The 15,258-nt window shown below is 47.8% G+C and overlaps 1 protein-coding gene across 2 annotated transcripts in view; it reads left to right on the forward strand.

The window, feature by feature from the left end:
- Positions 1-8,172: 8,172 nt before the first annotated feature.
- Positions 8,173-15,258, forward strand: part of REV1 (REV1 DNA directed polymerase) — a 62,690-nt gene continuing 55,604 nt past the window's right edge. For both annotated transcript variants that reach the window (XM_040584737.1, XM_040584739.1), the window contains exon 1: positions 8,173-8,351. The gene's annotated coding sequence lies outside the window, so the exon portion shown is untranslated. The remainder of the gene's footprint in view (positions 8,352-15,258) is intronic.

Below are 15,258 nucleotides of genomic sequence, written 5' to 3' on the forward strand. Positions count from 1 at the left end.
TCCCTTCAGTCTCTCTCTGGGACTCCACACTGGGCTGAGCCAGACCAAGGCTTTCTCAGGAGCTGTCAGTGTGTTTCCCAGCAGCCCAGAACAGCCAAAGGATAAAGTGGTCCCTATTGCCCCTAATGCACCTTTGATGCGCTGAGACTTGCAGGATTCATAGGAGTGTCCAGAGCTGAGTTTGAAGATGCGGTCTTACCGAGTTTTTCTCATTTCAGACTCATTAATTTCTCCCACAGCACATTTCCTAGGTAGCCATTATATGTGATATTTGGATTTTTAGCAAAGACATTTGTTTTGCCTTATCAAATTGTTTCTTTCCTCCCTAACACTTTCTATTCCTGTATTTTTTTCAATAAAACAGACAGGTTCTGATCCTGTAGCTCATAATCCAACCTCATGTAAGAAGACTGTGATGCATGGCAGAAAAGTGAGAAGAATATAAGACACTGACTTTTATGAGTAAGATTCATCTTCGTTAATATCAAAATAAAGAAAAAAAATAATATCATGGACCTTTACATATGAGCTAGTCACCCTAGGGTCTCTTTGTAGTCAGCAGAGACAGGTACATTCAAGGTTAGCTCAGCTGTAGGTGCCTAAATTAGAAGAAATCAATTCAATTCTTCATTTCTGGTTCCAATAGCATCTTCTATGTCAGCATTCACTAAATCCACCACATCCACTTCACTGGTGTCAATGGCATTTTTCAACACTTGAATTCTTGGAGACACCACAAGACGTATCATGCAAAAATACAGCAGAGTGCAGCTCTGTCTTCCAAATTACCCCAGCATCCTTCCTGGCTGTTAACTGCAAGCTGCAATAGAATCTCTGTAACTTGTTTTTGCAGATATGGCACACACCATTATTCAGGTATCTTGAACCCTGAGGGACAGAACAAAGGTATTGACTAATTTTCACCACTGAAAAGCTGAGCCCTTCTACAGCTTTATACAGAAAGAAGCCCAGCAATAAAGCCTTGCCATCTGTGCAGAGAGAAGAGAATATGTAAGCTTGTTTGAATGCTGCCGATGGCATCCATTAAATCCCTGGACATAATGGGGGGGGGGGGGGGGGGGACGGACACCACCAAAACCCACAACACTCTTTGCAGCACTGAACAGCAGTAAAATGTATGGATTTCCGTATAACTGAGAACTCAAACAAATCTGAGAAGACACTGACTCCAAGTAGAAAAAGGGAAAAAAAGAACAGGGATAACTGACCTTGTAACAAGAAAAACCCTTCCCTGCCTTAACACAAATACAGACTACCTGGAGTTTACATTTCAGAGAGTAAGAACCCTCCTCCTGTCCAACTTGTAAACCAGGCTGAGAGGGACCTGCGAAGTCCTGCAGTCAGCAAGGAGTCCATCTGCTTGGTCACTGTGAAGAGATCCATGTTTCTGAATACAGAGAAACTGGGGAGTTAGGTGAGAGACACAGCTTTAGATTTCTTTATATTATTGTGATCCAATACGCCTACCTAGGATTTTGATGTTGGTCTGGCGTTTTTTCCAATTGCCTAACAGTGACTTTGTTGTTCTGGATTGACCATCCCGTGTTGTAGCAAGTGCCTGCTTTTGGCAAAACTCCCTAAGAACATTTGTGTCCAACAACACTCCAAGCTCAGTTGAAAATTATGAAGAAACTATAACAAGAAACACAGCAAATGAAATGAAGGGATCCATCTCGACTTCTCTTTGAAGTGGGGACACAGCACTTATAATCAATAACTGAATATTAGCCTAGGAAGACTATGAAAAGAAAAGGTCAACGGCATAAAGGCACACATTATATTAGATCTATATATAGATATTGTAATATTACCTAACAATATCTTTGAGTACTGAGTCATGGTTTCAAACTCATTGAAAACAGGGCTGCAGGTGGCAATCCACTCATGTATATTTGCTCTTCACAAAACCAATTTTGCATTGAGGGAGCTGCTGAAACAGAGATGCCTGAGCCGTATCAGGATGATGTAGAAATCTTTGCAGATGTGCAATTTTCATCTAAAATAAGTTCCACTGCAGTGGCCTGGAGTGCTTCAGCACACAATCACCCAAAATAAAACTTATTTTTATATAGTCTTCCCAGTTCCATGGGCAGATGCAGCTCTGACACAGGACTAGGGGAGGACTCTTCACCATTCAGCTATGACCACAGAATCTGCACCAGTTAGAGAGTGTTGTACTCATCAGTGGTAATGAGTAAGGGGAGGAGAGGACTGAGGGACCTTTAGACCCTTCAGTAAATCCACACTTTGTGTAAAATAGGCCTGATGCACTGGTCTATTCTGGCCACTTTTGCACCACTCCAAAATGAGTACTGGAGAGTACAGCAGGTTGGTAAAACAAAACATCAGAACAGGCTCACATGCCAGCATTTTCACTCTTCTTCATTGGGCAGGTTGAAAACACAGAACTATCTGTTGGTGACACCTTTCCCTTTGACCACTGGTCTCGTGGACTGCAGCAGTAACATAACAGCCATACTGCTCCATCATTAGCAAAATGCCTGGTGCTAGTTGTTGGCTCTGGTTTTTTTTTCCAACAGCCTTTTCAGGTTTGTCTGTTTTTCATAATTGTTTTGCTTCCCACTATTTTTTACCTAGGTCTTTGCTCTTGTCTTGGGAGTTCCTTCTGTGCAAAGAACCCCACAGCCATTTCCCCTAATGCCAGGCCCAAATGCAGGTTGCCGCTCTCTGCAAGTTTTAGTTTTATGTTGTTCCATCCATTCAGAACCGTTCTTAGCAACATGGTCAGAAAAAGAAGAAAAGAAAAAAATATTTGCAAGCGTGGATTATCCTGCAGAGGTTTTTCGGGGTTTTTTGCTTTTTGTTTTTTTTTCTGTGATGTTCAAAAATCATACAAGAGGGACAGGGATTTCTATCCCTGGCTAGAAATCTTCCTTAGCTTCTTTCACCCTTGAAAGAGCAAGAGTAGCTCTGCTTAGCAGACCTGATTAATTACGATTGTAATAAAACATCTATTCCACCTAAAAATATCTGGCTGCATTGTGTTTTAGGAGCTAAAGAAAACTGGCATCGTGGTGAAAAAGTACGTGTGCACATTAATGCTAGACCCAAACGCTGCAGATGAGCTTTTACAACAGCCGTTTCACTGGTTACCATGAAACAATAGTGCTTGGTCAGGAAACTACCGCAATAATCCTGCAGCTTTTGCATGTCAACGTTTAGGGCACCGCTACAGTAGTAGGCTGCGTTACTACAGCATTGCAGGAGTTGTGCCATGTGTCTACGTCGTTCATAATTACCCCGACCCTGCGAGAGACGCGCGGAACCGCAGACGAGCACTTACTCCCCCTTCCCTCCGGCGGCCCGGCCGGCCGAGCCTTCACCGGCGGGGGGCCACGGGGCCACGGGCTGCTCAGCGCGGCCGTTTAGCCGTAACCTCGCAGCACGGCTGCGGGACCCCGCGGGACCGGCCGCCCCCGGCTCCCCCCGCCCTGCCCCCCGAGCGGGACCCGGCAGCCCCTCCGCAGCCCGGGCTGCGGCCGCCCCGCCGCGCACCGCGGGAGCGAGCCGGGGGACGCCGCGCCGGGGGAGGGGGCGGCCCCGGGGCGGGGCGGGCTGCGCCCGCAATGCAGCACCGCCTCGCCGGGAGACGCCGGCGGAGCGGCTGCGCCTCCCCGTGCGGTGCCGGTGCCGCCGCCGCGGGTGGCTCCCGGCGGGAGCGGTTCCCCGGGACGGAGCAGGCCCCGAACCCCCGCGCCCATCCGCTCCCCGGGGGTCGGCTTGGCCGGCGGTGGGAGCCGGCGCGCCCTTAGCCGGGGTAACCCCGCCAGCTGCGGGCTGCGGGCACCGGGCTGGTGCGGGAGGGGAAGGGGGGGTGTGCACGCGTGTTTGCGTAGAACAGCACCGCGCTGGCGGCCGCAGCCTGCGCGACGCACGGGGTGTCGCCTTGGGGGTGCTGGGGGGAAGCCCGCACGTCTGTAGAAAGCAGGGTCCCGTAGCTCCGGCTAGAAAAATACCCGGGGGAGCGGCTGGGCGCGCTGTATCAACCTGCTGAACTACAGGGCTGAACCAACCGGTATTACAGAGTCCAGAGAGCCCAGCCAACACCTCCAGGTGAATTCAGTGTCTCCTATTCTCACCTCCTTGCTGCCCCCCAGAAAAGCACTTCTGCATTTAGTGCTGAAAACAGAACTCGAGTTGGGGAGTCCCCTGCCTGGCATGAATTCTGGCAGGTCACTCTTCCAACAGGTCTTTGATGAGAACTAGAGAGTGAGCAGTAAGGCTATGCCTGCTGTACGACAAGGAAGAAGTCCCTCAGCTGTCACATCGCAGCCTGTCTCAATTGGTTGTTTGCTTGTTGGGCAACTGCTGCAGAGCAAGAGCTACAGAAGCTGCAAGCCAGTGACTGGTACGGAAAAACAGCGAGCAGGAACTGGTCGCCAGCTTCCCATTGTCAAGCCTCTCCATCTGGAGATGGGATGAAGGTGGCAAGCCTTCTTTTATTGCATGCTCAGCTTGGCTCTTCTAGAGTCAAGCAATTGACAGGGCTTTTGCCCTTAAACCTAACTCCCTGCAGACCAGCAAAATGGTGATGCAATAGCCAGTGCTACATTTTTTCCTTTCTCTGTGGAATAGCTAAAGATGGGCTGGCTGTTGGCCCCCATGTTTAGATGTGCTCCAGCAGCGCAAGATCACTCTGGGAAATGCACGAGACTAGAAGGAACAGCCAGAAGTATCAGTATGGGGAGAGATCTTCCGTTTGTGGCATTACGTGCCTCTTCTGACAAGAGACCCAGAGCTGTTCTGTGTTTGTGACAGCCGCCTTCAGAGGCCACAGCAGCCATGACCACTGCTCCATCACGTCTCCCACATTAGGCTGCAAGTAGCATGACACTGAGCCTCTCATATTTCACCTGGAAATTCCTTTGTGCTGAAGTTACTGAAATTACATCAGGCGTACTTTTTGTAAGTTGGAGCAGATTTTGACTCATCAAGTGGAATTTATAGGTTAAGGTTGCTCAATGATAATGCTTACCTCATTGAGATGCCCCAGCTAAGATCGTAGCCCCACTGAACAGAGGCCTGTACACAAGTGTCTCCCTCCTCCACCCCAGATTTGATTCCAGACTCAGTGAAGACAGCAAGAATACTTTTACTGAAGTCAGCATGCTTTCAGCCAGGCTTCACCCTGTAAATATTTACCAATGAATAAGCATATGACCCGGTTCCCAATCTGGCAGCTTACAGCCCAAGATGTTTCTCTGTCAGCTCACGAGTCTGCTGGTGCAGATGCACTGCACCATGAGGGCTTTACAAGACATAAAAGATAATTTATGCCTGTTAATATTTGGCCCTTTTCCTAAACTTTCCTATTTTAATCCTCTTTTTAACATTGATTCCTTTCCTTTTTCTGTTTCCTCTTAAACTAATATTGGCCCATTTTAACTAATTGTATGTAATCTTTGCTGAAAGTATAATATGGCTACTTCGGGCTTTTTCGCTGTTAACTCTTACCCCCAGCTTTACTTCACAAAACAAAATAGTTGTCCCCACATGCCTCTCTAACTAACTGTTGGTTCCTCTTATAATTTGCTTATATGTCAGCTTCTATTTAAAAATAAAATATAATCATTGACTAACCATTTTAAAGCTGTTCTTGCTAACCTAAATTAATCCCTATTCCACTTGTCTTTCTGCCTTTTTGCTCCACAACTGCCCCCTAGAGAAATAGCTCTGTAAGGAAAAAATAATACACACATCCAGTCGTGCCATACTTTTAATAGTTAGTTTGCTCCAGACTGGCAATTGGTAGAGGCATTTCTCAGCAATCTGGAAAATGCTGGGCCAGTGAAATAGATATATTTTAGATAACATAACTTTTCTGAACAATGTATTTTTCAGAAGCTTTTTTTTTCCCCCCAGGTAATATAACTGCTGATGAAAATTAGAAAGTGGCTAGCCACAATATCTCCAAAATTTGACAGGTTAAAGCTGGTCAAAACTCTAGTTGGTGCTTCCCTCTGGCAGGCAACACCCACATTTTGAAGAGGAGTTTCACTAAAATACTGAGTGAAAGTCAAATATTTGGGGTTTTCTCACGAAGGTGTTATGAAGTTTCCTATAAATATTTTTCTAAGTGAAATGAAGAAATGACACCCTGGTTAAAATAGCTGATGATCAACTAACCGAGGTAGACCTGAATTTGAATTTTCCTTACCCTACCTGAAAACCTTGAGCAGTATGTAACTAGCTATAAGGGAAAGTCTGGATCTTCATAAAGATCTTGGTTTTATCACACAGTGAAGAACACAAAAATTCTTGAAATTGTAACATTTTTCACAGGCCAGGACAACTGTTCCTCTGCTCTGGCAATGCAGGTGGAGAAAGGAAGGTTCCAGGCAAGTGCTTTTCTTACAGAGACAGGCATGTATAGCTTCATCCCTGGAACTAAGTCCGTGTGGGTAGACTAATGTGCTTCTAGCCAAACTGGAAGTTTGCCTGATATCAATGGGGACACCTAGCAGATCTATCTAAGTGGATACAGTTGTAGGACTGCGACTATTTTCCGTTTATAAAACAAGTTGCATGTAACAGAATTAGAACAGGTAACTCAGTAACAATTTTTCTGTAAGTAGCACAACTAAGGCCTCGTCTCTTAAGGATTTGTGTCTTATTTCCCCATACCACAGTAATGCCCACTTTCCTATACAAGGATCCCCCACCTACCCTGTATCTTCCCCCACATGTGGTCCTTCCTGCCTCCCCACAGAGACACTTCACAGCATCCCCAGTTCTCTCCCATGAGCTGTAACTGGGGAAGAACTGGAGAAGGGCCCACACATGTGGTGACCGGTTTGCACAGGAGCATGCTGGCTCAGCACCCGAGTTACCCTGGGCTCTCATGCTGCCTCACTGCTGCTCTTTCTAATAGAACCTGTAACCCTTCACGTTGCGGAGGCCGAGAAGCCTTTGTCAAACGGAGCTGAAACAGCTGCTGATTGTAAGGTTACCAGGGAAGAGCAGGTGGCACCGCTGCACTTCTCTTAGAAGCCTGCATAATTAAATATGCAGAATCACATGCCAGGAGCCAGCGGGCGTTATTGCTGCATCTAGCGAGCGGGGGCACAAGCAGCCCCTTTTCCGTGGGAGAAACCCCCTCCACCGCGCGGCTGCTGCGGCCTGAACCCGGCCCGGCCCCAGGGCCCAGGGCAGGGCCAGGCCTGGGCCGTAACGCCCCCCCGCCATCCCCTACGCGGACCCCGGCGCGGAGGGGGCCGCTGCAGGGGCGGCACAGCGCAGGCCCCTCCGGAGGGCCCGGCCGAGGGGCGGCTCGGGGGCACCCGCCATACGCGCCGCCGCCACAGCCCGACTCGCGCCTTTCCCGCCCGCTTCCTCCCTGGGCGGCGGCCCCGGAAGGGGGGGGGGTGCTGCCGCCGCCGGAGTCAGGGGCTCCCCCCGCCGCTGTGGCGCGGCCCGGCCGCAGGCAGGCGGGTTGTGCCCGTGCCGGGGGCAGCGCTCCCACCGCCCCGCAGCCGCCCGCCCTCACGGCTCCTGCCCGCCGCCGCCTGCTGCGCTCACGGGAGCCGCGGCCGCACTGCGGGCGGACACGCGCGCCCCTCGCTTCTGCCGGCCAGGCAGCCGGCCGGTGGCTACCGCGGCCCCTGCCGTTGGGAGGGCCGGGATACAGCGGGCACAAGGGTCGTCTCCGCTCCCGTCGCGTCCCGCTGTGACATGTCTGCCCGCGCCGCCGCTGCATCGGCTTCCACCCCCTTCCCTGCTCTTGCAGCGCGGCCGTCGGGCCTCCAGGAGGCGCAGCCGCTCCGCGCCCTCCGCAGCCCACCCCGGGCGGGGCGGGGGGGGGGGGGAAGGCCGGAGAGGCGCGCGAGCTGCTCGGCTGGCCCCGCCCCCCTCTGTCACGTGCCCAGCGTGAGAGCTCCCCAGCCCTCTCGGCGGAGCGGCGGCCGCGCCGCACGCGACTTTCCGCGGGGCGCGAGCCGCTAGGGGGCGCCCCGGGGGCGGGCGGGCCGGCCGGCTGGCCTGCCCGGCGCGCGCCGCTTGTTGACCGAGCGGCGGTTGGTGGCGCGAGACTCTCTCGTGACGCGCTCGCAGGAAGGGCGGGGGGAGGAGGGGCTGCTGCTGGGGACACCGAGAGGGGGAGGAGGGGGAGGGAGGGAGGAAGGAAGAGGGGGGAGAGAGAGACGGGAGAGCGCGGCCGGGGCTGAGAGCTGAGGAGGAGGAAGGCGGGCAGGAGGCGGCGGTTGCGTGCGTCCGTGCCGCGGGGGGGGAGACGCGATGTGAAGCCCCCACACGGCCCGGCAGGGCAGGCGGCGGCGGCGCCCCGGGAATGTGCGTCTGGGACGCGGCGAAAGGTGAGCGGCGGCGGCGGGGGGCTGCCGGGGCGGCCGCCTTCCCCCCCGCGGCGCAGCTGCCCGGGCCCTCGCGAGCGCGGCCCCGTGCGCGCGTGCGGGGGGCGGGGGGAGGCCGGGGAGCCCGCGGGCCCGCAGCCCCTGCCCTGCCTCAGCCCCTCCCCGGGCCCGCGGCCTGGGCCTCCCCCCGCCCCCCGCCGCAGCTCTTCCCCGCCGGAGGGGGGGGGGGGGGGGCGGGGGGGGGGGAGTGTGGCGCGCGGGGTTATGTAACCGGCGCGGGGGCCTTGCTCAGCCCCGCTCGCCCGCGCGGGGGGGGTGTATGTACGCGCGGGGGGGGGGGAGGGGGCCGGACCCCTGGGCGCGCGCGCGCGCGCTCTGCAAGTTGCGGAGGGTGTGCCAGGTGTGTGCTGCCGGGGTCGGCCGCCCCCGCTCGCCGCCCTCCCCTCCCCCGCCTCCCGCCGGCTACGGCACCGGGCGGTGCGTGCGCCTGTCACATGGGGCCTGCGCCTCAGACACAACACGGATCGCGGGCAGAGCCGCCGCCGTGCCGCCGGTGTTCTGCCGGCCGAGGGGTCACTGCAGGGAAATGGGCCGGGGGAGGGGCGCGGGGGGCCCGGCCCGGCCCAGCCCTGGCGCAGCCTTGCCCTCGTGCACACACCGCGCGCCCTGGCGCTCGGCCGTAGCAGCGTGCATCCGTGCGGGTTGCCACCGTGTTTGTCACAAGTTGTATTTGCTGAGCAATAGTGCTGGATGTAGCCGCTGTGCTGAAAGGAGGTGGACCTCTGCGTGATGAGTGAGCCTGTGCTTACAAACACGGGGGGACAGATGTGTCCGCTGATGCTTCTTCCCCCCTTCCCTGTCTGATGTTGATGCCTTTTGCCATATACTTACCGTTGACTTGACGTGTGATACTGAGCAAAAATCCCCTGATGGGAGACGCGCGGTAATGGCAGAGATGCACGGTAGTGGCATGTTAACCTTAAGGGAGAGCAAGATAGTATCACAAGCACGTGATTTTTTGATAGAAAATCTGTGTTGTATGCTGTAATGCTCCATTATTTCTGATGCTTTAAAATTGATGTCCAAGCCTTCAAAATGACAGAATACTACGCTCGTGTTAATGAGCGATTTTCTTCATGAAGAGATGAGTTGATGTTTGCTCTGCATCTTGATTTAAAAGCCAGGTCCAATCTCAAATTTGATACTGTAGTCCAAAGAACAAAACCCGGGAGATTCTAATTTTGCTATCTGAATTCTTTATTCATTTAGATGCTATTGTTGCTCTGATAGAACTGTTTGAAACAGTTGCCTAATGGCCATTAGTTGCAAGAGGTTATAGTTAAAATTTATTTCTGGTATAGTTCTGTCTAAGGTTTATGACATTTAACACAGAAATCCGAATCTCTGACAAATTCTTTGTCATCTTGTCTCAAGCGTGTAGTTATTACCCGTTCCCACCATATTGGTCTTTTCATTCAGTCCATTTCTTACGCCGGACAGTGTACCAAATCCCTATTAGTAAATAATCCCAAGCTGTCGGACTGGAGGTCATTGGTAGGACAGTATTAGTAGAGGCACAGTGCAGACACCTGCCTTGTGACTCACTGATGTTTAACTACTTGAAGAAAGATTGTTTTAAAAGTAAAGCTCTAGTAGGGAAAATACATTACCATGTATCAGGCCTTGATAGTAAACTCTTTGTACATTTTTATATGTACAGTATACATGTCTTCAGTACATTATTCAGTAATTGGCCTTTCAACTGTAGCACCAGTCCATCTTTCCGGATAGTATGTACATACTCTTCCTTAGTCACAGCCTGTTCTGATGCAGTGACAGTGTGTTGTAACCGAGAGCTGATTTTGATGAGTCTTCTCTGATCCCTTGACCCATATATCTTTTTTTTTTTTAAAGAAGTTTCATGGCAGATTTTCAGTCTTTCTACCATCCCTTTCAGTTGCTAGGGAAATTTTTTAAAAAAAGAATGATTAGAATAAGGAACCTAGTTTTGAGTAGGTAGAAAAAATTAATATGATTACACAGATCTCTTTTCAGGACAAGCAGGGAAAGAATAAGTTGCCTGACCCTTCTATGTGCTTTCCCCATTTAATTTGTTAGCTATTGTTTATTTCATGAAGAATGAATTTGTTTGGATTGAACATTTTTCTGTTTTAATTAAAGGTGTACATTATTGTCACTGAGATCTCTGTCAGCCCTTAGCAGCATGTTTGCCTTGTATAGATACAGCAAGGGAGCTAAATATCCAAATGTTGAAACCCTCCCTCAAGGATACAGTGTAGATTAATTTGGTGATAGTGCTATGTGTTTACCTAAGCATAGCAAAATGAGGAGAAATCGGAAGCAAGTAGAAATGAGGGTGGCCATGGAGTTACGAAGAAATTTGAAAGTAAGAGAGCAAATCTAAGCGACTGGAAAAAAGCATGAGCAATTCTCAAAGGTGTAATATAGTACACTTGTTGAAGTTGGGTTTTTTTTGTCTTCTTCTGAGAGATAAATTTGTGTAGTGCTTTTCCCCAGGAGCAGCTTTGTGCTCTGTTGTGGAAACCAGACAGCATTTTAATTGGAGACACAAAGGTTTTTAGGGAGGAGGGCCTCCCATGTCTGTGGTCTCCCCACTTCTGTGTGTCATGTGGAGTAACTGGTGTTGATAAGGCAGAAGTCAGAATTAGGAAACCCTTCTTCTTTCTCACTCTTCAGTGGAAGAGAGGTGAGTAGAACAGCTTTAAATTCTACACTGTGATGGTAACTTCGCTTCCTGTGACTTGTGTTTTCAAAACTAAGTGAAGGACTGCTGCTAGTACAGTTAAGGAATCTGTGACCATTAAATCTTGTCTGGCAGATAGTTTTACTTTGGTATACCCATATAAACGATTTTTTAATCTTCTGTATTCTTTGGTGGAAACACCTAAGCAGATCGTGGTCCCTGAATTTCAGTGTTACCTTTTTGGGAAAGTAATATTTTATTAATTGGGGGTGGGGGTGCGTGGGGCGGGCAGAGCAGGGCAGGCGACTCTTCCTGTCTCAAAGCTTCAGGTCTCCCAGTTTCCCAATGGGTATTCTACCTATTTAATAGTGCTGAAGCAGGTGGTTTGAAATTTAGTTGTATAAATAAGGTTTAGCCATGTTGTGGTTAACTGTTCTGTGTTGGTTTTGCTTTCTGTCCCCAGCTATCTGTAATTACTTCTAACCAAATCCCAACGTAAGGGAGTTAGTAGTTGTAACCTCCTTATTTGGTTTGCTTGAATTCATGCAGTCCTTTTCAGCTTCTTGATTTATGAAAGTAAATAATCCTGAAAAAGAGAAGGCTAATTTCACTTAGGAGAAGGCACTGCTCAGGTACCTTGCAGAGTCATTCTTGCAAATGCAGGTGGATGGGTTTGAATGCCAAACGTCAGCAGTGCAAAGCTGCACAGAGTAGGGTTGAGAAGTGCTCTGGGGTTTGTCCGTATTGACTTTAGAGATTGGCAGTCTTCTGGCAGAGGATGAGGTATGTAGTGTATTGTGGCAGGATCCTGGGGACTGTTGCTAACTTTTTTTTTTTTTTTTTGTTAGGTTCCAATTGTCAGTGAATATCCAAAGTAAAATAAAGCCCTGTCCACCATGTTCATGACTTCATCTTTTTGAGGTGACTCAGGTCAGCTGTTGGTCCAGTGAGTCAGCATCCTGGACAAATGGGTGTACTCCACTTACATGATTTTGGAAACCTGGGAGCTGTTGCTGTTTAAAAGAAGTCATGAAATTGCTGATAGTTCTTACGAATAGGAAAGTCTGTGACCCCATGACATGTAAGGTGGATGGTTAGTGCAGTTTACCAAGTAGAGTGAATGTGTTTTACCATTTTGTGCTTTTGAAAGCGACTCCCAGTTGAAGTAAAGAACTTAAATAATGGTCTGTATTGAAAGGATACGGTTCCTGGTTTCTGAATCTGCCTGTTGTTTTCAGGAAACATTAGAGCATTGGGAAACTGGAAATACTGGCTTTTCAGTCACTATTTCCTCTATTTCCATGCTGAAATTACATTATTTGGTAAGCAGTTCTAAGAACTCTCTTGTAAAACAATACTGGATGAGAGGTAGGGGTAGTGACTTTTCGCTTTTAATTTCTGGCTGATCAGGAATTTGAAGTTGTAAGTGTTGCACTTCCATAATGATTTGCGTAACTTCTATGTTGATTTTTTAACTTAAGTTTTACTAGCATCATGTTTGCCTGGGGTAGGCCATTTTTGCTCTGTAGTCTTTTTGTATTGATCTGTCTTCACTAGGCAGCAGTGTGACACTGTTACTGTGATGTTAGAGGCACTTGAAATACCAATTTAAAACCACTTCAGGCCAAGGATGCATTTCGTATTTGAGTTTTATTTAGGGATTCTAAAGAACTAGAGCATTTCTGTTTTGTCCTAAGAAATTAGAACTGTATTTTTCCTGGAAAACATGAAAACACTGTGCTCTAGCTTTTCCCTTTCCTCCAAATCCAAAAGGAAAGTTGAGAATATATCGTTGGGTCAGATCAAAAGTTCACCTCGGTGATAGTAAAGAAACATATTGAGATACTTTGGCTTTATATTCTGAGTTCCTGTAGTTCGTTACATTAAAAAAAAAGAAAAAAAAAAGGTTTTTATTCCATTCATCTGTTCAACCCATGCAGACTTTTAGCATCCTTGGTGTCCTGTGTCAGAGAGTCCACAAAAAACCTAGGCAACAGATGAAAAAATATTTCCATTTGTTTTGATCTGTCCACTTACTAGTTTCATCTCATTCTTCCTAGTCTTGTTGGTCTGAGTTGATGATAAAAGTAATATCCATGGAGTAATGAAAGATGCAGAAAACTTGAACACAAACTTAAAACTTCAAGGTTAAGCATAGAAGCCCTATCTTGTGAAGATTTTACTTCAAAAAAGATTTTGCAGCTTTGAGAGTTTCAAAGGGAAGTCCAGAAAAACATGGGAACTTGAATACGTAATGTCAGTTGGAATTAAGTAATATCATTTAAAAGCTGCTATGAACAGAAAATCTGCCAGTTTAAATACTGAATCTGTAGTCATCAATGCCTTTGCTGGTGAAGTTACTTTGCTGCTGTATGTGTTTAGTGCTGCCTGTATATGAGTAAGGGGTGTCTTCCTTAATATCTGACATCAGTTACCACTTGAGATTCACACAGTGGCTATCTTATCTTTTTCCCTGAAAACCCTGTCCCTGATCAGCACCTGCCCAGTGTACATGGATAACATTGAATTAAGCATAAAGCACAACTGCCCTCAACACTTCCAAAAAAAAACCCCAACAGACCCAACACACAAACAAACAAACAAAAAAACCCAGGTAGAGAAGAAGTGGTGCTTTATTATTAGCACCACAGAAAGAGAATTTCCTTTAGGTGATTTATAGTCCATTCACTGATGCTATTGAGAGTCCTAATTCCTATACAAGAAGCTACACTTCTTATTGTGATTTTAATGGATTTTATTCTGGAATCTAGCATTTAGAAACTGGCATAAAGACTGAGTGTGCCAAGTCCTCTTGGGGTTGAAACTCCAAAAGAATCTTAAGTGCAGAAGAGAAGTAATGAAGCCAGTTGCTGAAGTCTGCTGAAACTTCCCAGTGTATTGTGGCAATAAGAACATTGTATCAAAGCGGTAATATTTAAACTAAAAAGTGGATTGAGCTATGTGGTTGAATATAGCAGTGAAAATTTATGAAGAAGAGCCACTCATCACTGAGGAATTGTGAAGGAGGGGCGGGAAACTTTACCAGGAAATGCAGAAATGTTGAAACTGAAGCCAGAGTCTTCTGTGTGAAGAAGAATTGTTGAAAAAGAAAACCAAGTTGAGCCACTGCTTGTGACAAGCTCTAAATGGACTGTAGCTGCTACTGAGCATTATTCTTAGAGGGGAATGAAACATTGACAGTTGGTCTCAAATTGCATCTGGCTTGCTATTTTTCAAAGAACTAACCATTTCAAATCCCATGTGTAAAAGCAAAAAGAGTATTTTCTTGAAAACAGGTTGCTCAGAGCTGGTGCAGACTTTCCAGTGATACTGTTTTCTGTACCTTGTGCTCATGGTTCCTTAAATTGTGACAATTAAAACAATTCTGTCCCAGACTCAAAATCAGTTGTGGAAAGGTCTGAACTCTTTTTCTTCTACAGCTCTCATATAAAGGGTTGCCTGTTGTACAACTGCTTTAGGTCATTGTGATGATTTGCCAGCAAAAGAAATGTATATTTCTTTGTTGTTACTTGTATGTGAAGTATTTAGTCCTTGATGTTAAACTAACCTGGTCTGAAATAAAGACCATTTTGAGTTGCAAGAATAGTCAGTTCAGAAACGGGATTAGTTTAGCAAAGAGTTCTTGTGTGTTTCTGGAGGAGCAATTGAACTGAAGGTCACAGTGTCATTTCTTTGCTGTCAAGCTCAAATGAAAGTATGCATGGATAGTCATCTACATATAAGGAGTTGATTCTGAAGAACTTTGGTTTTTTCATGCTTTATGGAAAGGTGTATGGTGTTTCACCTTTCTAGCAAATGCCATGGATATTCCTATTTTAGAAAAATAGTATTACAGCTTTGTGTCTAATACTTAATTTGCCCAAGATTTTAATGATTGTTCATTCCTAATTTATACTTAGGTTTACTCACAGGGGATTGGGCTGGTGGTATTGGGTGTTTTTAGGGGGACAGATATTTTTCAAGTTTCCTTCAGTTAATTTCATTTCTGTTGCTCTGAAATATTATCAGAGATTGAACTGCAAAACAGAACTTGCTGGTTGAGTCTATAGCATCAGGTGCTTGTAGTTAGAAGTGATAATTGTATGGACACATGTGGCCTAAGGTGGGGAGCTGTTCTGTTGTAACGTTCTTTGAAAACTCTCACCCTATGGAACAGGTGAGGTA

This window comes from Falco naumanni, chromosome 2, assembly GCF_017639655.2.
Source record: "Falco naumanni isolate bFalNau1 chromosome 2, bFalNau1.pat, whole genome shotgun sequence".
Lineage (NCBI taxonomy): Eukaryota > Metazoa > Chordata > Aves > Falconiformes > Falconidae > Falco > Falco naumanni.